This window comes from Rhineura floridana, chromosome 2, assembly GCF_030035675.1.
Source record: "Rhineura floridana isolate rRhiFlo1 chromosome 2, rRhiFlo1.hap2, whole genome shotgun sequence".
In the NCBI taxonomy this organism is placed as follows: domain Eukaryota; kingdom Metazoa; phylum Chordata; class Lepidosauria; order Squamata; family Rhineuridae; genus Rhineura; species Rhineura floridana.
Window position 1 is genome coordinate 193,665,750 of NC_084481.1, and position 27,762 is coordinate 193,693,511.

Below are 27,762 nucleotides of genomic sequence, written 5' to 3' on the forward strand. Positions count from 1 at the left end.
CAAAAACCAACATTTGAAATTGAATTAAACTATATACAACATTTAAACATACACTTAAAATGATTCAAAAACAGTTTAAAAATAGTGCAATTAAGGCAGTAAAACAATACCGCACACCTCTTAAACGCTATCCTTAAACATCTTCTATTCCAAAGGCCTGTTGGAATAAAAAGGTCTTTACCTGCCAACGAAAGGACAGTAGGGAGGGGGCCATTCTTGCCTCCCTCAGAAGGGAGCTCCAAAACCTGGGGGCAGCCACCGAAAAGGCCCCCACGAATCGTGCTTGTGAAGGTGTTGGGACTGGGAGAAGGGCCTCTCCTGAGGATCTCAGGGCCCGGGCAGGCTCATATAGGGAGATACGGTCTGACAGATAGCTGGGACCTAGGCCGTATAGGGCTTTATAGGTCATAACCAGCACTTTGAATTGTGCCCGGAAGCAAACTGGGAGCCAGTGGAGCTGTTGTAACAGGGGGGTTGTATGAACCCTGTAACCAGCCCCAGTTAACACTCTGGCTGCAGCTCGTTGTACCAATTGAAGCTTCCGAGCAGTCTTCAAAGGCAGCCCCACGTAGAGTGTGTTACAGTAATCTAAACAGGATGTAACTAAGGCATGTGTCACCGTAGCCAGATCAGGCTTCTCCAGGAACGGGCGCAGTTGGCATACTAGTCTTAGCTGTGCAAAAGCCCTCCTGCCCACTGCAGACACCTGGACCTCCAAATTTAAGGCTGAGTCCAGGAGCATACCCAAACTGCAAACCTGTGTCTTCAGGGGGAGTGTAACCCCATCCAATTAAATTTATTACAGAAAAACACCCCCCTACTTTTTTGTGCCCCTCCTGAAATTTTAGGCTGGCTATGGGCCTGGTACTAGACTGGGCTAACTCGACAGATAGTCTGACTTGGCCGTTACCTATGTACGTAAGGGAATTCAACTGATATTTCTCTCACCTACACCACCTTCAGTCTCAGTTCTGGGGGGAAAGTGGAATAACAATAACAGCTGTATTTGTAGGGCAGGAAAAGCTGTACCTGTTGGACTATAGTCTGGCACACGAAAACTCTGGAACGGGATTTGTTGCCATGCAGATAAGCTGCGAGGTACCCCTGCTCTTGCTAGCTAAATATCGGCCACTCGAATCACACGATTCAGTTTTATTGGGTAATTTGCACGTAGTTCCTTTCATGGGCATTCCAGGGAGCAGAGAAAGGTCAGAGGTACGTGTTTTCTGTTGCTGTAGGGAAGGGCGGAGGCGGAACGGGAAGATCCCTCGTTGCCGGTTCCTGCAGCTTACATTCTCTTTCTAATGGGAAGTTCTGCCTCTTCCTTGGTGACATAGCTCAGGTCGCCGAGACCTCCCCCCCCCGGAAAGCGGCGAACAGCCTGGCAGGCAACCCCACGTAGGATGCATCTACGCGGCCCTGGCACGCCAAGCGTGGGTGGGGCAGAGACCAGATTTCTCTACTCCAGTTTCTAAAGGAGATATGCTCTTTTGCATTGATTCGGTAATTTGGCGATGATCCCTTGCCTTGCGAAAGTGAGTTTGTTATGGTATCTCGCTGTGTGCTTTTAACAGCTTGACGATGCAAGCCAGACCAGGCTCCCCGGACAAGTGTAGCGTGCGTGGCCGCAGGTGATCTAGAGAGGGAGACGCCGGCAAAAGCTTGAAAAAGTGCCTGGGTGCCCAGCCGGTAATTTGCAAAGACCGGGTCTGATCATTTGTCGGGGAAGCGCAAAAGCAAGATCTCAGCAACCCTTCTTCAGGTAGGAAACAATCTTTTCCAGTCTCGCTCTTTACCACGACTGATGACCAGGGAACGTTAGGATACGGCCGCCTCTCTGCGCACGTGAAGATGGAGAGCAGAGCAGCCCGCCTCTTCTCCTATGGTGGTAGAGATTTCGAGGGGGGGGGAGTTGGAGAAGGGGAAGGTGCCTTATGGAAATGTATTTTTAAATCACGAAAAAGGGATGTCTCGAAGGCCATCACGATCCGTAGAATCCCGCCCCTTTTAAACCGGCAGTGGAGATGTGTGTTCTCCTGAGGGTCTGTTTTGCTGTTGTCAAAGATCCAATGAAAGAGGAAAGGCGGGGGCTCAACAAGGGGACCCCCTGTCCGTCTGGCATATTAAAGGAACAATCTGGGGAATTTCCTCTGCTAGCAGCCTCCGCATAGGCCAGCAAGCAGCGGAGATGTGGTGGTAGTGGGACTTTCTAGAAGAGTAGCCGAAATAAAATAAAACCAACGACGGGGCCTTCGTGCCTTGCTTATGGATTTTCTGGCTACTTCCGGCCGGCCACAGTCGGAGACGGGATGCTGGGTTAGGTGGACCCTTGAGCGAATCCAAAACGGTCCTTAAAATAAAAGCAGTGCCAAAAAGAGGGTGGGAGAGATGTTATGTGTGTGTCGTAACTGTAACTGGGCCTAGTTGCTCGTTTTTTTGAAACTCCGAAGGCATCCCTGTGGTTATGAAGAACGAAAATCTTGTCAGTTGCATAAATTAGTCAGGGTGATCTTAAACCGCCTAATGGTAATAGGCTGTATGCCAGCCATCTGTACTTATTTTTTGGGGTACCTGTACCAGTTGCTGAAATCTGAGACTTAAAGCTGCAGTCCTGTTCCCTCTTATCTGGGAGTAAGCTCCATTAGACTCAATGGAACGTAAGCCCCATTGAATTCAGTGGAACATATTTCTGAGTAAACAGCATAGGCCTGAAATATCTCAGTGACCACCTCCTTACCTTACCTCTTGGGTGTTAAGATCATGGGGGGGGCTTTTAGTAGTTCTGCCCTTGGAAGCTGGAGGGGTGGCCTGGGAGAGGGCATTCTAGGTGGCAGCCCCTAAATTTTGGAATTCCCTCCTCACAGGAAGGTCAGTTACCTTCATTATATTGCTTTACCAGTGTGCTAAATACACCCCTCTTTACCTTGGGCTTTGATACCATATATATCTATATATATGCACACACACAGAGGAACCATCCTATTCTTGTGACCTTAATTTGTTTTAAAATTTGTTTTTATATCATATTTTTAAATGGCTGTACCTGCTGTGGGACCTTATGATGAAGGGTGGGTAAGAAATTGGATTATTATAACAACATGTATAGGATTGTACAGTAAGCCGCAGCTTCTACTTTGAAGACTTTGACTCTGCCCTAGAGTATATTAGTTAGCATATTTCTGTCAGACAAGTATGACCAGCTAAATCTGACACATCTGGGTTTCGGAGGACAGGACTTACAGTTTACAGTCTTTGTCTTACAGGCAGGTCTGATCTCCACCAGCTCCCTTTTCCTCTCCTTTTCCAAAAAGAACATTTAAACACTGGCAGAGGCCTAGTTGGGCTATACTACTTCAGGCTGCCGGTGGAGGCTCTCACAAATGAGGTCTCCTCCCTACAAAAACAAAAGTAGAAAACTAGTTCAGAGAGAAAAGATTCAAATAGAACCTTTGTCCCTGACATCTAGTTTTCTGTGTAGAGTGATTTAGAATTTGATTTATAACTAATCCTGGAGCATAACAATCACACATACTTCTAGGACTAGAATAGAAAACGATCTAGGATCTTCGCTTTTATACGCTGAATTTTTAAAATGCACTGACCCATTGAACAGTGACTCCCAAATAGTGAACTGGGATCCCTTGTCAGCTGTGGAAACTTTTTGGGACGGTAGCCTGGGATCCAGGGAGTTTTACTTCAGGGTGAGATGTTAATCCTGTGCAGAGGTAAAATTCTAGCAATGGTGGCCTATAAAAATAATTTTTAAAACCCACTTAGCAACCGATCTCGGAGCACATGAGGTCCCCTTGTACTATGCTTATGATATCTGGGGGGGAAATAGGAGCATGTCTTATATCAGCTGTTTGTCTGTCTATTCCAGCATTGCCTATTCCAGTGGTCACTACTCTCAAAATGTCAGTAAAGCCTTTTCTAACCTCTTTGGCAGTGCCTTATCGCTGCTTCTTATTGTGGGCCCATATTTATCACACCAAGTGTGTGAACCTTAAAAGCTGGAAGGGGATCAGGGTGTGTCCTGAATGCATATCTCAATCTACTGCACTGATTAGGGTTGAAAAGAGGAGGATCTGTCACTCTATTCTGTGTCAGACCATTGGTTCATCTAGCTCAATATTGCCAGCACTGACAGGCAACAGCTTTCAGACTGGGATTCTAGATTGGAGTTGGAACATAGTAGATCCAGATCAAAGCAGGGAAAGATAAATAGAACTCTTTGCACCTTCTCTGGCTCCCTGATCGCTGGGCAGTGGTACACTGGGCAGTGTCACTGACTAATTTATTGTTGTTTCCTACATATACTGCTTGCTAAATCCTCCTCCTTTGGAACTGGCTCTGCTTATATTAGGGTAGTTTCATGATAGTGGTAAAGAAGACTAGCTCCCTCTGTCATATCAGCCCTGGGCTGTGGTAGATTACAGGTGCCAGCTTGAAAGCAGCTCCAGCTCCACAGCCTCTTATAGTTTACTACTAGATTTGGGGAAATGTGGATCTATCCTTTTGCCAACTGGCTTACCTTGCAGTGTTTTAATATGTATAAGTTACTGAGATAATGTATGTGAAAGTGAAATACTTTAGGGGAAAGTGCCATATTAATGTGGAATATGAGGAATCATGGACTAATATTATTATGTAAAATACATGGTCATTTCTTAGAAACTGAAATGATTGGAGGAGATAGTATGGCCAATATTTTGCATATGAGAGTGTCGGTGCATATTTTCTGCCTTGTGAATCAGCAAGGTCATTCCCCAACCCCATCCTCCTAATGACTCCAAGCATCTGCAAGGGTGACCAAGGCAATTTCAACCTTGAAATCAGGCTGGATATGAGATTGATAAGTATGCATGTAATCCGCATCATTCAGGAATGCTCAGACGTTGGCCCACTACTGCTTGTTTTAGCTGGTTACCCAAAAACGATAAGTGAGACACTGGTCTATAATTTGGAAAGTTGGATTGACTTAATGTTTGTTTCTTTTATGGTGGCTTCCCCTCTGCCTTCTTCAAAGGGACAGGAAAATCCCTGTGTTAAAGTGAAGCGTTAATCACAGTTGTAATTACACTGATCCAGGCTTCTCAGCTAGCCTTTGTTAGTTGAGGAGCCACAGTGTTGCAGGCCTTGGTAACTCTAGACTGGATTATTTTAATGCACTCCATGTGGGGCTGCAGTCAGTGGCAGTTTGGACGTTATCATTGGTCTGGAATGTGGCAGCACGATGCTTAGATAGATCTAACTCGGTACCTCTAGTGTGAAGTTGGGGGGGAGTAATCCCCCCTAGAAATAGGATGCAGCAATCCAGTTATGCTTTTCTTTCTACCCAGGAAGACGCTGTGCTATGAGAGGAATCTCAGTGCTGTGAGATTCTTGCATATACGAGGTGCTTTACAATGAAAAGGAAGTAGCCAAAGTGACAAGAGGGCTGCAGATGCCTAGGAATCCATGTACTGCAGGGTAGGAAGGGTTAGATTAGTGCGTTGTTGCCCAGCAGCATCTCTTGATACCATGGCAACCTCATTGGTGGGCAATATACACTATTTTTCTGGCTGAATTGTAGGCAGATGGGGTGAGTACCGGAAGATCTTGCAGCAAGAGTGTGTTCTAATTGGATTTTGCTATTAAGCAAGACTATGGTCATCTTAGTTCTTGATCAGCAGTCGGTTGTTTCTTTACCTTCTTTGCTAACACACTTCATAGGCCTGTGGCAACAGGTCAGCTGTTGCCCTATTTTTTAAAAAAATATAAAAATGGCTTCATTTGGTAGGGTTTTTACTTGTCATATGCATAGAACTTCATAACATTCTGTTAAAATGTACCATCATCATGTAAGTAACAGGTACATGCAGGCCCTCCAAGTTGTTATGAATTTAAAAGAGGACTAAACAAATTCAGGGAGGGAAAGGCTATCATTGGTTGCTAGCCATGATAGCTATGCTATGCCTCCATAGTCGGAGGCAGTATGCTTCCAAATACCAGTTGTTTGAAACTACAGGAGGGGAGAGGGCTCTTTGCACTTGGGTCCTGCTTCCGGGTTTCCCATGGGCACCTGGTTGGCCACAGTGAGAAAGATGATGAACTAGATGGGCCACTAATCTAGCAGGCCTTCTTGTGGTCCTATGTTATGGTGGCAAACAATTACAGTAGGGGCCTGCTTTTCGGCATTCTGCTAATACGGTGGCTAAAATTAGAGTAAGGCGCCTGTTCTGCTCATACAGCGCTTGTTCTGCTTTTACAGTGTTTTTTGGACGTCAGGCACCATTTTATTGAAGTTCTGCTTTTCAGTGGGTTTCACTTTTAGGCTGGGGTCTGGAACGTAATCCGCCGTATGAGTGGGGCCCTACTGTACTAGGAGTCAAGGAACAAGCAGCTATGTAACCTGTAGGTGAGAGGAACAATGAGCAGATCTGTGTCTGCTTCCGGGAATTCAGCTCCAGAGGCCTTGTCTGTGTTTTATCTACTGCTCCTCCAGCTGCAATGTAAAGGAAGATGGCCAGTTCCTGACTGCAGGACTGGTGCTGTTGCAATGCTTTGGAATCTAATCACATTCAGTTGTCTGTCACATATCTAGTGGCCTCCTGTATTTTTTCATATCCATAAGAGCTTGATATATTGGAACTGACAATCTCCTTTATTTATGCCCTGCATTGGAGGTGACTTCTCCTTGTGAATAATGCTGGAGCCTATTGGAACTGTTCCTGGGCTGGTCAGAAAGTATACTAAAAGCAAGGATTTTTTTCTTTTCCATGGAAACTGTTCAACTCACCCCTCTTGCGTTTCTATTCCCATGCCAGTAGGGCAGTGGCAAATTCAGAAGTGCAGGGTCCCTTCATGTTAGTCACAGCCAAACCCACTCCCTTTTTGCTGCTGAATTGAGAATGAAATCCTTGTTAATGCCTTCTCCCACAACAACAGACATCCCTAGCAGCCAATAAGCACGAAAGGGGAGTGTGTTAGCCACTGAGAAGAGTCTTCTTATTGGCTGACTCACCTCCTTTCACTCTGATTGGCTCCAATCAACAGGAAAGGACAAGGAAGCATGTTAAAAGACTCTTCTCATTGGCTAACACATTTTCCTTTCATGCTGATTGGTTCACAGGATGCTGGAGATATAGGGACCCTGCTCCCAAAAAAGTAAAGGGTCTAAGACACACACACGCCGAGACCCTGGACAACTACACCTCTGTCCCACGCTGAAGTAACATGCTCAGATTTTGATCCTTTTGTAGCCCTCTTCATTCAGTCATACCCCACGTGATTAGGATCACACACAGGGTTGATCAGGGAAACTTCTGTTGGCCTAGCCCTTCTGTTGCTCCTTTGCTGCCTGTTGTACTTTGTGTAGGCTACTGGCATGATTTAGAAGCTTGCATAATCAGGATTCTGTATTGTATGGGGAGCCTATCCGAATAGTGAAGGGACTCTGCTGCAGGCATTGAGTCTCTAATGAGGTGGAGGGCTGGTGGGGATGGGCAACAAGAACACCTGAAGAGGGCTCATGCTGCAGAAGAATGTAATAATAATAATAATAATAATAATTTAATTTATGTGTTGCCTATCTGGCCAATGGCCACTCTAGGCGACATACATCTCGGTTACAATAAAATACATCATAATAATACAATACAAACAATAAAAACTATACACAATGACAGTTCAGAGTAATAGGCAATTTGTCATAGAGATCAACCCTCCCCGGAAGTCCCGAAGGCCTGTCTGAAAAGCCAGGTCTTCAAGGCCTGGCGGAATGTAGGCATCATTGGGGCCTGTGTGTCTGAGTACTTGCCCATCTTCTTCCTCAGGCATGACACTGGGAGGTTATTCCAACTCTAGTTCTAAACCCGCCACAAAGCATACTATAAATTAGGCATGCACAAATGTTACCTGCACACAGTCAGTTCCTTGGGAATGAGACAGATTGATCAGTGCTTGTTGCTCAGCTGGGATCTGGGCAATCTGTTGTCCATGCAGGGGGACAGCCGTAGCTCAATGGTAGTGCACTTGCTTTCCATGCAGGAGGTCACAGGTTCAGTCCTTGGCATCTCCAGTTAAAAGGATCGGCTAGCAGGTGGGAGGGAAAACCTTTGCTTCATACTGTGGAAAACCACTGCCAGTCAGAGTAGGCAAAGCTGGGCTTGATGGATCAATGAGATGACAGTATAAGCTACCTTCTTTAGTTCTTATGACAGAGCAAAATGGAATTCCATCGTAGTTGTGCATTCTTTCATCCCTCCTCCTCACCTGTGACAGAGCTAGGACTTTAACCATTTCTGCTTAGAAGTATAGATTTCCCGTTTTGCTTCTGCAGATGAATATATCCTGCCTTAGGCTTTCACTTGTGGGACTCAATTAGATTTACTCTGTGTGTATACTAAAACATGGCCATAGATCCACACTTCCTTTCTTCTCAAAGGCCCAAGCATACTGAATTATGTACTGTTTTGGTCATCTGTATTTTCTCCTCTTCCTCCCCTCCCCTTTGCAAGGGGAGAAGGAAGCCAAGATTGAAAACGGTTGGTTGGTGTTTGTGGCAATTGACAATTGCTGTGAAATAACCCTCTTCACTATTGTTTTGGCTCTGAATTGATTGGTCTGTGGCGTGTTTAAAATTGGAGTTGTGGTTATACACACGTATGCATATGTAGTTGTTTCATAAGAAACACCTATCCTGATCCTTTAGTCCTGTTTCATTCTAACTGTAGAAAGTGGAGGGAACGCCTGTCTTGGCAGGAGGATATCTCAAACCATAATAACTGGTTCTATGAATTGGCTTTGTGGTAACCATGTTGAGAGCCATCAGTTACCTAAGACTATGTGACTGGACAGATGCCCGGAGCCAAAGATTTCTCTAGAAGGGGAATCTTTAGGAGAAGGGCCGTGGCTCAATAGTAAATCCACATACTTTACAGGGTTTAGTCCCTGGCACGTCCAAGTAGGACTGGGGGAGGTTCCTGTCTGGAGAGCCACTGTCAGTCAGTGTAGACAACAATGAGTTAGATGGAGCAATGGACTGAGTAGGTATAAGGTGGCTGCCTATACCTTCTTATGTTCCCAGGAGCTAAATGTCCTTTTAGCAGGTATCCCTGCTAAGCTTTGATCAGATCAAAGGCCCACTTTATCTAGCAAACAGCTGTCTGTTGGAGCCCACAAGCTGGGCATGTGGGTGATGACTTTTGTTTGTCCCCAGCATCTGGTGTTCAGAAGTATGCTGTGTGGTTGCAAACCAGGGCTGCTTCTTTTCTAAGCAGCTGCATGATGTAAGCGAGGGGAGCTGAGCATAATTCTAGTTTCTCCTTAGCAGGAGATGTGGTCACCATCTCTTTCTCGATTATCACTGCATCCTTTAGATTAGGAGTAACCAACATGGTGACCTCTAGATGTTTGGGACTGCAACTCCCATCAGCCCCAGTCAACCATGGCCAGTGGTCAGGGATGATGGGAGCTGTAGTCCACAACATCTCTTGGGTGCCTCATCAGCTACCTTTGCTTTGGGCAGGGGTTGGAAACTTCAGGGCCAGGGGCTGAATACAGCTCTCCAAGTCAAGTTTGTGCAGAAAATAATTTACTGTACAAACTTAAAATTTAAATTTGTTGCTCTGCCCACATGCCTCTGGCTCCTGCCCACCATTGACATGTGGCCCCTGGAAAGTTGCTCAGGAGGGAATGTGGCCCTTGGACTGAAAAAGATTCTCCACCCCTACTTTTGAGAAATTCTACAAATCAGCAGGCAAGAGACAATCCAACATTTTGGACAATGCAGAGATACAAATGTTGCATTTTAGAAAATGAATGGGCAAGAAGGGCAAAATCTTATCAGATATGCCCAAAATGTGCCAGAAAACTTATTTTGTGGGAATTTCTGGATTTTTCCCCAAGTTTTTATTTTAAAACGTTTGTACCACCGTATTTATAAAATGCCCAAAGTAGTGTACCATTAAACATAACAAAATCATAAGAACTTTATTAAATAATATCTGTGCTCATATTGAAAACATTAAAAAAAACAATCTAAAACAGACAGGAGTGTGCCCTTTGATAATCAGGATATGCATGGGTGAACAGGTACATTTTAAACATGCGTCTGAAACACAGTATGAGCATGCCGTATTTCTATGGGGGGGCTGTTCCACATGGTAGGCGCTACTACTGTAATGCCTTTTTTTTCTGGTAGTGTAGAGATAGATTTCCGAAGGCTGAGATACCATCAGAAATACTGTGGGACTCGCTTCAATGTACTGTGCTGTGAAAGTAGTTTGGGACAGCTTTTCCTTAGTCTGGAAATTAAGTGATATATATAAATGGTCTGAATAAATAGGCAAGCACTCTTTGCCCTGTGGTGAGGCAGAAATCCAGACTGGAAAGTTCATTCCTATAGCCTACATCACCTCCCTGTACTACTTAATAATGGGCCACCTTACTCTCTGCGGGAGAAGGTGTAATTATTTGGGATCTCTGTAAGAGGCTAAAGGGTGGGTGAAACATTCATATTAGCTGTTAATAGCTTACAGTCAGGCTGCTTGAGAAAAGCTGGGCTTTCAGAGATCAGTGGGCTAACTGAACTCTAATATACTGCCTGGCCCATGGAAAGGAAGTTTGCTTACCACTTAGAGGAAGTATGTAAACCTTGCTTTTTCCATTTGGCAGGAAAGCGGGCTAGGATTTGTGGGTTTACACAGCTGTCACAGGAGCAGGGGGATCTTGCACTGTTGAGCATTTAATAGAGTGATAAGCCTGCCTGTATTCTCTGTGCTTGCTGTTGTTAAGGTGTCTGGCAGAGGCTGGAACAGAGCGTGCTGTTTGCAGTTTGCACGTCTACAGTGCTGCCTGGGTTTATTTGTGAGCAGAGTCTTTTTAATTTTGTTTTTTTCCCTTTTTTCCTTTTCCCGACGGCTATGTGAGATGGAACCACCTATGCAAACAGAGATTGGGACTCAGCTGAGTTGCCTCTTGTCAGTCCCTGAAAGAGGAGAATTACCAGATGCCCACTCAAAATGTAGCGAGCAATCTGGGCAAGAGAATCCAAGAGCACCTGGAAGCATTTCAAGGCTTTATGGGGAAGGTGGAGTTACTAGAGAAAAGGATGCAGCTGCTCTGGCTGCTTTAATGCTCTTCTGGCAACCAGCATGCTGTGTTTTCTATTTAAAAGGCTGCTATGATGATGATCATCATCATAATAATAATAATAGAATTTGTATCCCACCTTTCCTCCCACAGGAGCCCAGGACAACAAACATAAATAAAACAATTTAACAAGAAAAAGAAAAGCATTCTAAAAACAGTTTCAAACATTCCAAAGAAACAGTTTAAAAATATGTATTTCATTAGCGATCTTCGGGTTGTCAGGAACAGTGTCCTTCAGCCATCAAATGTCTGTGTGAACAGGAACTTTTTCAAATTCCTCCTGAAAGTCATCAGTGATGGAGACAGATGCACCTCTCTGGAGAGGGCATTGCATAAACAGGAAGTCACCACTGAAAAGGTCAGCATCACGGGTCCCTGTCATGGGTCAGCGTCATTGGTAATTGCACAAATAAGCACTGGTCCTCTACTGCAGGGGGTGGAGACTCAGGCCTGGGCGGTAAATGTGGCTATCCAGGCCTCTCTGTCCAGCCATTTGAACTCTCCACAGGCTGGCTCTTGCTGGCTCTCACTGGCTCTCGCTGGCTGTGCTCAGCACCCTCCTCCAGTTCTTTTGCCTGTCTGGAATATGTCTGTGAACCATAATAATGCCTCTTGCTTGCCTAGAAGGAGAGATGTACGTGTAGAAACCTCTGACTTCTGGTACAGCTGGGCTGTAGCTACTGTACAAAGATAAGAGTTGTACCAGTTGCTCCAGCTGCCACAAGCATGCGGCCCCCAGAAGGTTGCCTACAAGCGAATGTGGCCCTCCAGTTGAAAAAGGTTCCCCAACCCTGCTCAACCCACCACCTCACAGCCATGTGAGAATCGATGGCTGCAGGGAGACTTCTGGTTTCCTTTAGCACCAACATAGGAGGAAAAATCCAGGAGAGGAACAAAAACAGGTGCAGAGAGGTTTGTCCAATACTCTCAGGGTACCACCACATTTGGAGTAACCTGCCATTATCTGTGCTATCTTTACTAACCACTCTGCCTGCCATTGGGATTATGGAGATTATGGGATTATAGGATTGGCACAATCTCTGTGCCGCCTTTTTAGATAAGGTGTGAGCAATAAGGTCAGTGGCTCAGATAGCAAAAAATTCCTCTGCCCAGAAGGATATGTCCAGGAGGCTCTTACGGGGGAAGGGGGAGACTTAGATGCACTGTTTTAGCCAGGGCTGCCTCTGCCTCCCAAGCATTTCACATAGTGCGTTGCAGTGGCGTATTTTATGGGTTGATCTATTATGAAGTAGTTGGGGGAAGCGGATGGAACATATCATCTAAGCAGTGTGCCTGGGATCCTTTGGACTGGAGCATGTGTGCCTTGAGGATCAGGCACTGTGAGCAGCATTGGCAGATGTAGCACAAAAGCCAAAAGGTGTGTCCCAGCATTCTCTGCAGCACTGCTAGGGATTCTGAGGTACAAGTCTAAAAACAAACAGCAGCAGCTGTCAGTGAAGTAGTGTATAAACGAGGAGTTTTGTCTGCATCCTTTGCAACGTCACAGAGGATGCCAGGGTGGTTTTGGGATGTTGTGCCCCAGCAGTAATTTATTGGTGCTTGCAGCATAGAATCCAAAGTGTACCCCAGGTTCAGCTGCTAAACCATAAAGGATCTAGCAGCATACCTTTCAGACCATGCATTGCATCTACATTGGTGTGGGATGATATCCTGGGTCTGCTCTGGCTCCGGGTGCAGCAGATGACACAGACAGGATGCTTCACTTTCACTGCTTCCACAAAGGTTAGATACCCTGCCTTATCCCCAGACACTTTACACTGTTCCTCCTGGTTGTACATACCCTAGTTCTTGCTGAAATGCTCGTAATCTTCATTGCAGCAAAAATTGTGGCAATGATTTGGACAAGTAGATGGGTCGACACATGAAGCCTTCCTAGCTTAGCATCCTCCATCACTGTCCTCATGTTTGTACAGGCTATGGTAAGGCTCACCTCATTTCAGTCTCCTTTCCCACCATTAAGCCGCAGAGCTCTTAGGATGGCAGGAGCTGTGGAAATTAGGAATCTACTTTGTCGTCCCCCAGAGGAGAAAAGTAGCATATGCTAGCCCTTTACAGCAGCTGCGACTTGATCCCTTCCAAGTCCTGCTGATGCAAGCTAGTTATTTCCACTAAAGAGTTGATTGGTCACATGCAGCGAGTTGTCCCTGTCCTAAATTTTGCATTTATGTTTGTGAAGGCTGCCGAGTGTTTGCTCTTTTTGCTAGAGCTACAAAATGGTTGCCCTCAAGAAGGAAGGTTGGGATTTGTCAGCAACATGCTAGTTATTGTAGGTGCAATAAACTATTAATTGAACCCATCACGCAAACCCTGCAGGATTCTTATAGGGTTTTCACTGTTGATGGGAGAGTGGTTGGCGGAATATGGGCCAGTTTCTAGGCCACTGGCTCCCATCTGCCCAGCTGTTGTGGCTTGGATATCCCTGTGAAATGAGTAGGCAGGGTAGTTCCTGGCCTATAGGAAAGAACCTCCTGAGTGAGTGCACACCACCATCACAGGTATTGGGTGTCATCTTGTACTAACTATAAATCTCTGATTAGCAACTAGACTTACTTGAAGAGCCGTGTAAAGAGGGCAGAGGATAATGTTTCAAGGCTCCTCTTCATGTGAATGGGACCATCCTTATCATTAGGCAGAGTGAGGCAACCTTCTCAAGCGACAGATGTTGGAGAAGGGTGGTAGTTCCCCTGGCTATTCCACCCGAGGCCCTGAGCGGTTTCCATACTCCTGAACTAGTGCTCCACCAGCAAAGTTTGCTTGGTGCCAGCCTCAATGCCTGCCCTGTGCCCCTAAGCTCCTACTGGGATAAAGGGCGGGATATAAATCTATTAAATAAATAAATAAGCTAAGTCATGTTCACACCATACATTTATTCCACTTTAAACAGTCATGGCTTCCCCCAAAGAATCCTGGGAAGTGTCATTTGTGAAGGGTGCTGAGAGTTGTTAGACTGCCGTTCCTCTCACAGAGCTATAATTCCTAGCATTCCCTGGGAAGGGGGAGTGACTGTTAAACTATTCTGGGAATTGTAGCTGTGTGAGGGGAACAGCTGTCATCTAACAACTCTCAGCACCCTTCATGAACTACACTTCCCAGGATTCTTTGGGGGAAGCCATGACTGTCTAAAGTGGAATAAATGCATGGTGTGAATGTGGCCCTGGTCTCCATCCCCTCAGGTGTACAGTAGGGCTCCACTCATACGGCAGGTTAGGTTCCAGACCCCTGCCAAAAAGCAAAAACCGCCGAAGAGCGAATCAGCTGTAGCGCAGGGGTCTGAAACCTAAGGCTGATTGCACTGGAGGCGGAGAAGATAAGCTGTAGTGCGCTACAGCTGATCTTCCCCTCCTCTGGCCTGATTAGCTGGAGCACGGGAGTCTGATCGCCCCCGAGGAGGAGATCAGTTGTAGTGCGCTACAGCTGATCTTCCCCTCCTCCAGCGTGATCAGCTGGAGCACAGGAGTCTGATCTTCCCCTCCTCTGGCGAGATCAGCTGGAGTGCGGGGAGCTCCAGCCACCACTTCAGCTGATCGGCCCGCTGGCACCGTATTAGCAGAATGCTGAAAAGCGGGCCCCTACTGTACTGGAGAATGCTATTGCTTTGACAGTGTCTTTCCCCTTTGCCAGTGTTTGAACTAAGATTCATCTGCCAATTCAATGAGCTTCTGTACATGGAATGGGGATGAAACATCTTTTTGTCTTTTGCCTTGGGTAGCAAAATGTCTTGGACCAGCCTTGTATATGGTTTGCTTCAGTTGCCTGCAATGTGTACTCCAGGTATGGAGAACTTGCAGCCTGCCTGATGTTGGACTCCAGCTCCCATCAGCCTCAGCCAGCATGGCTAGCAGTCAGGGATGATGGGATTCTTAGTTCAATAAGAGTAGGACAGCTGAAGATGCCCCAACCCTGATGTACTTTATTAATATTATTTATTGGATTTCTTACCCACCCTTCACCATAAGGTCCCAGGGTGGCTGGTAACGGCAATATACAAATACAATGTTAAAACAGTTTGCATCTGCATCTGGCGTAATGAACTTGTGGCCATCAAGATATTATGAACTCTATCAGCCCTAGAAAACATGGCCAGTGGTCAGGGATGCTGTGAGCTGTAATCCAACAAGATCTGGAGAGCACCACGTTGGCTACCCTTGATCTACATGTGCACCACTGCCATTTACATGTTACTCCCACTGCATGGAGCATTGCTATTAGGAGAGGCTTTTCTGCACAGTGGGGAGGAGAGCCTGGCTGGGAGTCCAGAGTCTGTGAGTTCAAATCCCCGCTCGTGTCTCCTGGGTGTCAAGGGCCAGCTAAAGATCACCCCACAGTGAGTGGCTCAGAGGTTACGTTCCCTGCCACTTGTGCAACCATAGGCAAGCTGCATAGTCCCAAGGAGGCCCTAGCCAGCTGGGGAGGACTAGCCTCAGAGTGAGGCAATGGTAAACCCCCTCTGAATACCACTTACCATGAAATCCCTATTCATAGGGTCGCCATAAGTCGGGATCGACTTGAAGGCAGTCCATTTCCCATTTTCCCCATCACCACATGAGGGATGTAACAACTCATTGGGTTCTAAAGACTCAAGACTTTGAAGACTTTAAGTGCTGCTTCGTTACTGCTACCCTCTGCAATTACATCAGGATGAGAGATGTTGGAATGCTTTAGGACTGCATCAGCCTACCTGGAACCAAGCTGCACATCACATTACAAGGTCTCCTGCCTTGAGTTGGCAAAAGCAGCCTGGAACAGCCCTAAGACTCCACCTCTTGGTCTGGATTAGGTTTACTTTGCCACTATCAGAGGTTGCTTTAGAAATGACCCAGATGGCTCTGGAGGTTTGGAAAAAATATAACTTGTAGAGATTACTTGAATCTTTTAAAACATGCACATTATACATTTAAAGCAGTATTATAGCACTTTAAACAGCCATGCCTTCCCCCAAAGAATCCTGGAAGTTGTTCTTTGTTAAGGGCTCTGAGAGTTGTAGGAGATTCCTATTTCCCTCACAGAGCTACATTTCCAGGAGTGCTTTAACAACCAATTCCACTTGCCAGGGAACTCTGGAAATTGTAGCTCTGTGAGGGAAATAGGAGTCTCCTGACAACTCTCAGCACCCTTAAACTACAGTTCCCCAGGATTCTTTCAGGGAAACCATGACTGTTAAAGTGGTTTGGTAGTGCTTTGCAATGTGGATGTGTCCTGCGACCCAAAACATAGGGTTCCTGGTTGCACAGACAAGCCTGTATGGATGCAGTTATTGTGTTCATATTGTCTTCATGAGATCTCATAGCCTAGAAGAGAGGATAGCAAAGATGGTGAGGAGCCTCGAGACCTATGAAGAGATGTTGAAGGCGCTTGGTATGTTCAGCCTGGGGAAGAGGCAATTAAGAAGTGATATGATGATAAAATATTTGAAGGGCTGCCGCATAGATGGTGGACCAGATTTATCCTCTGTTGCATCATAGCACAGGATTGAAACTAGTGAGTTTAAATTACAAGAAAAAGCATTTAGGCTAAACATTACGAAGAATTTCCTGGTGGTGTGAGCTATTTGACAGTGCAGGAGACTGCCTTGGAAAGTGGTGGACTCTCCTTAGATGTTTTTAAGCAGAGGTCGGATGGCCAACTCTCTGGGAAGCTGTAGTAGTGGGTTTCCTTTATTAATGGGGTGTATTTGTGTGTGGGTGAACTAGATGAGCTTTTGAGATCCCTTCCAACTTTGTGAGTTCAGGGGTGGTGCCAATAGGCATGAGCTCAACTCCCCTCCCCCCCCGCCCATGCTCATCTATAAAAGGTACATCATGTGAACCAGGGCTGGAGTGTGCACACAGCCTAGGGGAAAAATAACACAATCCAGCCAAAGGTGAGCACTTCACATTCCTGTTGATTTTCAATGGGGGATGTATGTGTTACATTCCACCACTGAAATCAACAGGACATTAGTGCTTGACTTAGACTGGATAGTACCAAATTTGACAGAAAGAAAAGCGACATGTTGATGAAACAATAGGACAGTTTGCTATGAATGGGCCGGAGTGTTATTTTTTAAAAAATGTTATTTTAAGTGCCGCTGCAGTAGTATAGGAGAGACTGCTGAGCTTTTATTTATGTATTTATTAAATTTATATCTCGCCCTTTCTTCCCAGAAGCAGCCCAAGGTGGCAAACAAGCGATAAAAAACTAAAAACATCTTTAAAACACCTTAAAAACAAGACATCTTTAAAAAAATCATAAACAAAATATCTTAAAAACAATTGAGACACAGATGCAGACTGCAATATGGTCTCTATTTTAAAGGCTTGATGAAAGAGGAAAGTCTTCTGTAGGTGCCAAAAAGACAACAAAGACAGCGCTTGTCTGCTATTTAAGGGGAGGGAATTCCAAAGGGTAGATGCCACAACACTGAAGGTCTACTTCTTGCATTGTGTGGAATGGACCTCCTAATGACATGGTATCTGCAGGAGGCCATTACCTGCAGAGCGCAGTAATTGACTGGGTATATAAGAGGTAAGAGCACATGAAACATTTTGGTGTTCTTTACAAAAACAGCAGAATTTAAAGATTTAAAATGGTATAGTAATGGTGATTAGTACCATGTGGCACTAGCCAGGAGTGGCCAGTGAGGAGGGGCAGCACCATGGGCTTTCTGGCACTGGCACAGCCGCATATAGGGATGGTGGGTGGGTGGGTGAGTGGGGCAAGTGCACCAGTGGAGCCAATCCAGCACTCCTGCCAGTGCACTCACATGGCCATGCCCTCACCACTGCTTTGCCCCACCTCCACACTAACGGTATTAGGTATTGACCCTAGTGTCGGAAGGCAGGGTCAGCACCAGACATGACTGGGCCCTTGGGCACCAGCCTGCCCCAGGTGCGTGGCTCCTGCCTGTTCCCCCTACCTCTCTCCTGTATTCTGCTGCTGCATGCACTGCACACAGAGGGCTGCCATCAACCAAGATGGCAGCAGAGGCTTCGCTAAGGGGCTAATGCCCCTGCAACCATCTTGGTTGATGGCACGTATGTGCGATATGCTGTGTGCTCACACATGCCTGCCATCAACCAAGATGGCAGTAGAGGCAACACCCCCTTAAAGAAGCCTCTGCTGCCATCTTGGTTGATGGCAGCCCTGTGTGCGGAGCGCACGCGGTGGCAGAACACAGGAGAGAGGTAGGTGGAGTGAGCGAACGGGCAGGCGGCCTGGAAGCTCTGTCCCTGCCATGGATCACAGAAGGGGAGCGCTACTCTCCCACCCTAATCAGGGGCCCTTCAGGGGCCCCTCTGGGCCACAGGGGCCCTTGGTCAAGGCCCTACCTAGCCACCCTTTGGTGTTGGCTCTGCCAGGAGGTCAGATCCATAATACCACCCCTCCTCACCGGCCACTCCTGGTACTGGCCAATAAGTCTACACCCCCACATGCAACATTAATTTCTATAGCTTCAGAGGTTAGGACTCAAACTGATGGCTGGAAATGGCAAGGCAGCAAATTTCAGCTAAACATTATAGAAAGAACTTCCTAAAAGTATGAGCTCCCTTGGGAGGTGGTGGGCTCTCTTTTGCTGAAGGGATTTGCACCATCAGTCAGGGATGCTATAGTTGCAAGATTCCTGCAGTCAGCAGAATACAGGACTAGATGAGCTCCAAGATTCCCTCTAACTCTCCAGTGCCATTATTTATTTATGTAAAAATATATATCCCTCCTCACCCTTAGCTCCAGGGATGGCATAACAATTAAAAAAAAATCCATACTATAAATAAAACCAGTACAAACAGCTCAGAGAAATAACTAATAAGGGCAGCCCAAGGTCACCCTGAGCTAGGAGCCAAATCCTGAAAGAACCTATATCTTAGGAGACAGATCCTAGGAGAAGCGTATAGAAAGCTAGTTTTCAACACCACCCTAGCAGGAAAGCTTCAGGGGACACTGTAAACAAGGCTAAATTCCAGTCGGACAGAAGGGGGAAAAGGAAACTCCACCAACACATCCAGGAAGAGAGTCAGCTCAGTCCTTGCTAAAAAGGGCAGCTTCAGCCTTCCTGAAACACAACCACAAGCTCTGTTTCCCTAGGTTAAAGAAAGGTCAGGCTGTTCTAGGTGGGAAAACAACAAACACAAAAGACTTGCCTGGAAGGCGCAGCCCCTTGATTAGATTAAAAGCAGCCAAAAGCTTAAACAGCCCCGCCCCTCGCTCAGGAAGGAAGCCTGAGAGAATACTAAAGAGTTAAGCCCCAGCTGATAGCCATCAGCCTCAAGTAACACATCATTGGCTGGCAGCAGTAGCTGGGAGGAACCAGCCACACATATAAAGTCAGAGCACCCTAGCGAGGGAGCCTGCTCCATGAGCTAGAGGGAGCCCCAGCTGACGAAGCGTCAAGGCCCCAGCTGACGAAGCGTCAAGGCCCCAGCTGACGAAGCGTCAAGGCCCCAGCTGACGAAGCGTCAAGGCCCCAGCTGACGAAGCGTCAAGGCCCCAGCTGACGAAGCGTCAAGGCCCCAGCTGACGAAGCGTCAAGGCCCCAGCTGACGAAGCGTCAAGGCCCCAGCTGACGAAGCGTCAAGGCCCCAGCTGACGAAGCGTCAAGGCCCCAGCTGACGAAGCGTCAAGGCCCCAGCTGACGAAGCGTCAAGGCCCCAGCTGACGAAGCGTCAAGGCGAGTTAAGCAGCAGAGCGAGTTCGGCAGCAGGGCGAGGAGGCCAGGGCCCCCCACTCTGCCCGTCTGTTCCCTGACCTCAACTAAACTGCAGTCTCCAACCCATTGACGTAATAAACCTTAAACAAAACTATGCAGGTAAGAAGCCAGCAGGGGTGTGGGGGCTTTCCAGTGTTTTGCACCGCCTGCAGCATGTACGACTATCTGCCTGTTGGACAGAAGTCGTGGGTATGCTCTCGGTCCAATGAGCTCCTGGCTCTCCGGGAACGACTTCATTTCCTTGAGGCCAAGGTGGCGGACCTGGAAAAGCGGAGAGAGGCAGAGAGGTGTGTGGAGGAGGCCTTCAGGGACGTTATAGCTGTGTCCCACTCCAACGATGATAGCTCTCCTGCTATCACGGACAACGATGGTCTCGGGGAAGGAGAGCATCCAGCTGAGGAAGAGGGAAACGATCCCTTAGAAGGGACCCATTCCTTGGGGGATGAACAGCTATCCTCTCGTGCCGAGGATATATCTCCAGGGGCTGGAGGGATCCTTGTAGTGGGTGATTCGATCATTAGGAACATAGACAGTGGGGTGTGTGATGGGCGTGTAGACCGCAAGGTGTTTTGCCTGCCTGGTGCAAAGGTTGCGGATATCGCCCGTCGTTTAGATAGTTTGGTAGACAGTGCTGGGAAGGAGTCAGTGGTCGTGGTGCACGTTGGCACCAACGACATGGGGAAATGCAGCCGTGAGGTCCTGGAAGCAAAATTTAGGTTGCTAGGTAGGATGCTGAAAGCCAGGACCTCCAAGGTGGCTTTCTCTGAAATGCTACCGGTTCCACGCGCAGGACCAGCCAGACAGGCCCAGCTTCGCAGTCTCAATGCGTGGATGAGACGATGGTGTCGGGTGGAAGGGTTTGGATTTGTTAGGCACTGGGGAACATTTTGGGACAAGCCGGGCCTGTACAAAAGGGATGGGCTCCACTTGAACCAGAATGGAACCAGACTGCTGGCACTTAAAATTAAAAAGGTGGCAGAGCAGCTTTTAAACTGACTGAGGGGGGAAACCCGACAGGAGCTGAGAAAGGTCCGGTTCGGAATAAACCTGCCCCCTGGGATAAAAACCAAAGAAATGATGAAATTTTAAAAGGGGTAGGCCTAGAAGTAGGCATTGTGAGAGCAGGGGCACAGGATATAAATTCAGAAGAGCAAAATTACCACAGGCCAAACCACAAGTGCCAAAGACACTTGAAGAGAGACACTGCTTACAAGTGCCTGTACGCTAATGCTAGGAGCCTGCGAACCAAGATGGGAGAACTGGAGTGCTTGGTCTTAGAGGAGAGCATTGATATAGTGAGCATAACGGAGACCTGGTGGAATGGAGAAAACCAGTGGGATACGGTTATCCCTGGATATAAACTATATCGGAAGGACAGGAAAGGACGTATTGGTGGCGGAGTCGCTCTATACGTGAAAAAAGGCATTGAATCCAGCAAGCTCGAAACCCCAAAAGAGGCAGACTCCTCCACAGAATCGTTGTGGGTGGTGATACCGTGCCCCAGGAGGGACTTAATACTGGGAACGATCTATCGTCCCCCTGATCAAAATGCTCAGGGAGACCTTGAGATGAGATATGAAATTGAGGAAGCATCCAAACTAGGAAATGTGGTAGTAATGGGTGACTTCAACTACCCGGACATAGACTGGCTGCATATGTGTTCCAGTCATGACAAAGGAGCAAAGTTTCTAGATATTCTAAATGACTATTCCCTAGACCAGTTGGTCATGGAACCGACCAGAGGGATGGCAACCCTGGACTTAATCCTCATTGGGGACCGGGACCTGGTGCAAGATGTAAGTGTTGTTGAACCGATTGGGAGCAGTGACCACAGTGCTATTAAATTAAACATACATGTAAATGGCCAATTGCCAAGAAAATCCAACACAGTCACATTTGACTTCAAAAGAGGAAACTTCACAAAAATGAGGGGATTGGTAAAAAGAAAGCTGAAAAACAAAGTCCAGAGGGTCACATCACTCGAAAATGCTTGGAAGTTGTTTAAAAACACTATATTAGAAGCTCAACTGGAGTGCATACCGCAGATCAGAAAAGGTACCGCCAGGGCCAAGAAGATGCCAGCATGGTTAACGAGCAAAGTCAAGGAAGCTCTTAGAGGCAAAAAGTCTTCCTTCAAAAAATGGAAGTCTTGTCCAAATGAAGAAAATAAAAAAGAACACAAACTCTGGCAAAAGAAATGCAAGAAGACAATAAGGGATGCTAAAAAAGAATTTGAGGAGCACATTGCTAAGAACATAAAAACCAACAACAAAAAATTCTATAAATACATTCAAAGCAGGAGACCATCTAGGGAGACAATTGGACCCTTGGATGATAAGGGAGTCAAAGGTGTACTAAAGAACGATAAGGAGATTGCAGAGAAGCTAAATGAATTCTTTGCATCTGTCTTCACAGTGGAAGATATAGGGCAGATCTCTGAACCTGAACTAACATTTGCAGGAAGGGATTCTGAGGACCTGAGACAAATAGTGGTAACGAGAGAGGAAGTTCTAAGCTTAATGGACAATATAAAAACTGACAAATCACCGGGCCCGGATGGCATCCACCCGAGAGTTCTCAAAGAACTCAAAGGTGAAATTGCTGATCTGCTAACTAAAATATGTAACTTGTCCCTTGGGTCCTCCTCCGTGCCTGAGGACTGGAAAGTGGCAAATGTAACGCCAGTCTTCAAAAAGGGATCCAGAGGGGATCCCGGAAATTACAGGCCAGTTAGCTTAACTTCTGTCCCTGGTAAGCTGGTAGAAAGTATTATTAAAGCTAGATTAACTAAGCACATAGAAGAACAAGCCTTGCTGAAGCAGAGCCAGCATGGCTTCTGCAAGGGAAAGTCCTGTCTCAGTAACCTATTTGAATTCTTTGAGAGTGTCAACAAGCATATAGATAGAGGTGGTCCAGTGGACATAGTATACTTAGACTTTCAAAAAGCGTTTGACAAGGTACCTCACCAAAGGCTTCTGAGGAAGCTTAGCAGTCATGGAATAAGAGGAGAGGTCCTCTTGTGGATAAGGAATTGGTTAAGAAGCAGAAAGCAGAGAGTAGGAATAAACAGACAGTTCTCCCAATGGAGGGCTGTAGAAAGTGGAGGCCCTCAAGGATCGGTATTGGGACCTGTACTTTTCAACTTGTTCATTAATGACCTAGAATTAGGAGTGAGCAGTGAAGTGGCCAAGTTTGCTGATGACACTAAATTGTTCAGGGTTGTTAAAACAAAAAGGGATTGCGAAGAGCTCCAAAAAGACCTCTCCAAACTGAGTGAATGGGTGGAAAAATGGCAAATGCAATTCAATATAAACACGTGTAAAATTATGCATATTGGAGCAAAAAATCTGAATTTCACATATACGCTCATGGGGTCTGAACTGGCGGTGACCGACCAGGAGAGAGACCTCGGGGTTGTAGTGGACAACATGATGAAAATGTCGACCCAGTGTGCGGCAGCTGTGAAAAAGGCAAATTCCATGCTAGCGATAATTAGGAAAGGTATTGAAAATAAAACAGCCGATATCATAATGCCGTTGTATAAATCTATGGTGCGGCCGCATTTGGAATACTGTGTACAGTTCTGGTCGCCTCATCTCAAAAAGGATATTATAGAGTTGGAAAAGGTTCAGAAGAGGGCAACCAGAATGATCAAGGGGATGGAGCGACTCCCTTACGAGGAAAGGTTGCAGCATTTGGGGCTTTTTAGTTTAGAGAAAAGGCGGGTCAGAGGAGACATGATAGAAGTGTATAAAATTATGCATGGCATTGAGAAAGTGGATAGAGAAAAGTTCTTCTCCCTCTCTCATAATACTAGAACTCGTGGACATTCAAAGAAGCTGAATGTTGGAAGATTCAGGACAGACAAAAGGAAGTACTTCTTTACTCAGCGCATAGTTAAACTATGGAATTTGCTCCCACAAGATGCAGTAATGGCCACCAGCTTGGATGGCTTTAAGAGAAGATTAGACAAATTCATGGAGGACAGGGCTATCAATGGCTACTAGCTGTGATGGCTGTGCTCTGCCACCCTAGTCAGAGGCAGCATGCTTCTGAAAACCAGTTGCTGGAAGCCTCAGGAGGGGAGAGTGTTCTTGCACTCGGGTCCTGCTTGCGGGCTTCCCCCAGGCACTTGGTTGGCCACTGTGAGAACAGGATGCTGGACTAGATGGGCCACTGGCCTGATCCAGCAGGCTCTTCTTATGTTCTTATGTTCTTATGACCTTTGGTCAGATCCAAAAGAGTTCTTCTTATGTTGCCTGTTGATTCCAGATGCGCAGAACATTTACAGCAGGGATAGGGAAACATTTTGGCCTGGCAGGCCTGTTTTTTATCTCCCTCCCCACACCCGCAGGCCAGCTTTGACAGGTGGGCAACAGCATCCCACCAGTCAGTCATCTGCCATCATAATGATGCCGGGTGATTGACTCCTGTCAAAGTGCAGTACATGCATTTCCCAAATTCCCAACAGCCAGCTGATTATTGGTCATTTGGGGAGTGCTGCGCAAAGCATTTTGCAAAGCCTTGTGTTTGGCCCTTCTGAAAGGGCTTTGCAGGAGGGAGGCATGGCAGGGCAAATTTGATCTGTGGACTGGAGGTTCTCCACACCTGATTTACAGCACATTTCAAGGAGATGGAAAGCAAAAAGCAAGATCTGTATGTCCATACTCTAGACCACCCTTACAATTGCAGGCATAGAATTAATGGGAGCAATTATTTATCCAGCAGGAGCTTGGGAAATGCTATTTCCCTGCACCCAAAACACCAGCTGGAGCAAAGATGTGTGGTTCCTCCCACATCAGATGGGCAGATTTTGGAGAACATTAACTGGATTCTTCACAGCTGCTACATTAACACAGTGTTTTCATAATGCTAGAAAATGAGAAAGGTCCAGAGATGCTCTTCAGCAACATTCCTGCCTTGGAAAGAACTGTTTGAGCTCCTCCAGCTGCCTTGGCCAATCTGCTGAGCATCATCTATTAATTATACAGCCACAAGAGTGGCTGTCTACTATAGCCAGTGTGGATTTTTCTCATTGTGCAATGATAAATTCAAAATACACCCCATGCCATTCTGATCCTTGCATAAGCTCATTTCAAAACAAAACCTTACAAAACTTATAGTCCTGAACTCAGAAACGCTTCCTTAACAACCCTCTCAATTTTCATGGCAATACACAAAACCGTCAGAGAGAATAGAGAGTTCAAAGTCTAAAAAGGGGGGGGGGAACCCAGAGCCCTTTTGCACTTTTTTCTGTCAGAGTTCTCATAATCTGTTGAAATTAATTAAAACGCAGCCATGTTCACAGAAGACCTGTAATCCTATTACTGACCTTGTCCCATACTCTGATCTTCATCTTCTGCAGTTTAAAAGTTAAAAAAAATACCTTGCTGATTTTTAATTAATTTAAGAAATTTTGCCTTGAACTGAATGATAGTGTCGGGCATGCTCAGTAAGAACCAACTGTCAGTGTTCTAAAAGCCAGATTTATAGCCGCTTGGCTTGCCTAATTAGGGGGCCACACCCACGCCAGACCTTTATTTCACTTGAGATAGTCACGCTTCCCCCAGAGAATCCTGGGAAGTGTAGTTTGTGAAGGGTGCTGAGAGGAGACTCCTATTCCATTGACAGAGCTCCAGTGGCCAGACTGGTTTCACAGTCAGCCACTCTTTGAAGGTCTGTGAGGAGAACAGGGCATTTCCTAGCAACTCTCACCACCCTTCACTAACTACACTTCCCAGGATTCTTTGAGAGAAGCCATGATTGGGTTTGAGCCATGGCTTTGAGAGAAGCCATGATAAATTGTTTTAAATTGCAAGAAGCCATGACTGTCCAAAGTGAAATAAAGGACTGGTGTAACATGGCCAGGGACAGCTTTGGTTTAAATTTGAGTGGGAGGCTACATGTGCCTGCTGTAGAATAAAAAGGTGGGGGAAACCCTGAAAAGCAATGATACTGTTCACAATGTCATCCTTTTGGAAAGTATAGGGGCTTCCCCTTTGCCCAGTACACCCACCCAATCTCCTCCCCTCCCTGCCTCTCCCCCGGGTCAGTGTTGGACTACGACCTGGGAGACCAGGGTTCGAAGACCCACACAGCCATGAAGTTCACTGGGTGACCTTGTTCCAGTCACTGTGTCTCAGCCTCAGAGGAAGGCAATGGTAAACCCCCCTCTGAATACCATTTACCATGAAAACCCTATTCATAGGGTCGCCATAAGTAGGGATTGACTTGAAGGCAGTTCATTTCCATTTTCAAACATGATTGCACAGAAATAAATGCCATTGAACTCAAAAAGTATGCAAATGATCAAACCTGCTCTCCCCTCCCCCTTCCTTTGCCCCCCTCCAATCCGTTCCTTCCCCCTTCCCCCCCTCCTCCCCCATGGTCAGTTTTACCTATCCTAACCATGATCGCATAGGAGTAAATCCCATTGAACTCAGTAAGCATGCAAATGATCAGACCTGGCTTTCCCCTCCTTCCTCTCTCCTCTCCCTTCCTCCTCCCCTCCCCTTTTCCTTCTTTTTTCTCCTTTGCCCACTCCAGCCCTCCCACCCAGTCAGTTTTACCTATCCTAACTAAGCATGATTGCACGGGAGTAAATCCCACTGAACTCAATAAACATGCAAATGATCAAACCTGTCCTCCTCCTGCTCTCCCACTCCTGCCTGCTCCCTTCTCCCATCTGCCCTTCCTCCCCTTCCTCCTTCTCTCCTCCCCATCCCCCCTCCTCTCCTCTACATCCCCTATGGTCAGTTTCACCTATCCTAACCATGATTGCAGGGGAGTAAATGCCATTGAACTCAGTAAGCATGCAAATGATCAATCCATTCTCAGCAAACTTGCACAGGATTCCATTTCTTATCTCCCGGATTAAAAAGCAGAAAAATTCACTAATAGGCAAAAAACCTTGCAGTTTAAGAACGTACCTATAGCCCGCAGATATTTCTATCAAACTTTTAAAAGCAGGGAAATTGGGCAGGAAAAATGCACCCAGGGAGCACAAGACCTGGCCTCCTCTCTGAGATATTGTAGTGCCCTACAAATTTGTCAAAATGCAAACACCATTTGGGTTTGTCTTTCACAGTGCAATCCACTTGCTGTGTAGCTTGGAAGAGTTTGGTAACATGTGCCTCTGAGCATATGGTGAGTGGTGGCAATACCTGCAATCAGCCCAAATAATTGAAAGAAGGCATGTGGTGTGCTGATCTTGCTTTAGCAGGGAGGAAGCAACATTATTAAGACAGCTGATATAGTTCAGATGGTAATTTTAAATATGTCTTATTTATTTTGCAATTTTAGTGTAGTTTCCTATAGGAAATCATCTTCTTTTGTTTCTATTTCTGTGAATATGTGAAGTACAGCAACACTTTGCAAAAATTTCCACTAAAAAAACTTCAAAAATAATTGTGGAATAATGGTACTGACTATTCTGCAGAATAGTTTCCAGTGGACATCAGGAGTGTCTCACAAGATAAAACAGTGGGAATTGAAATATATTCTAGCAAAATTCTAGGTGTGTTCTATATTTTTAATTGACCGTGCCCACCTTGCCTTAAATGAAGTGGTTTAAACATAGCAGGCTGAAAACATGCATCCTCTTTTTCCCAACAGCTGGAGTCATGATTTTACATTAAACTGCAGTTTCAGATTACACTGTTAATGCACCCAAAATAGAACATAACCTCCCATTTGAAACATAAAAGGCTGTCTTCACCATCATATGACATTAACCAATAATAAGGCTTTGAAATTAATAAAAATAAATTTGACACAGATTTCTAGGATGAATAATGAGGGAAATAAAATTTTCTAGATTAGATTCTCTGTAGAAACATTAATAACACAGGAAAGAAGCAAAGTAAGAAGAACACCAACAAACATATAAAAATACAATTCTCCATCTTTGGCGATGGCAGGTGTTG

The 27,762-nt window shown here is 46.1% G+C and overlaps 1 protein-coding gene across 6 annotated transcripts in view; it reads left to right on the forward strand.

The window, feature by feature from the left end:
* The first annotated feature begins 1,292 nt into the window (after positions 1-1,292).
* Positions 1,293-27,762, forward strand: part of TMEM63C (transmembrane protein 63C) — a 136,563-nt gene continuing 110,093 nt past the window's right edge. For 3 of the 6 annotated variants that reach the window (XM_061611821.1, XM_061611825.1, XM_061611823.1), the window contains exon 1: positions 1,293-1,762. The gene's annotated coding sequence lies outside the window, so the exon portion shown is untranslated. The remainder of the gene's footprint in view (positions 1,763-27,762) is intronic. The other 3 variants (XM_061611824.1, XM_061611826.1, XM_061611827.1) reach the window with 1 other exon arrangement.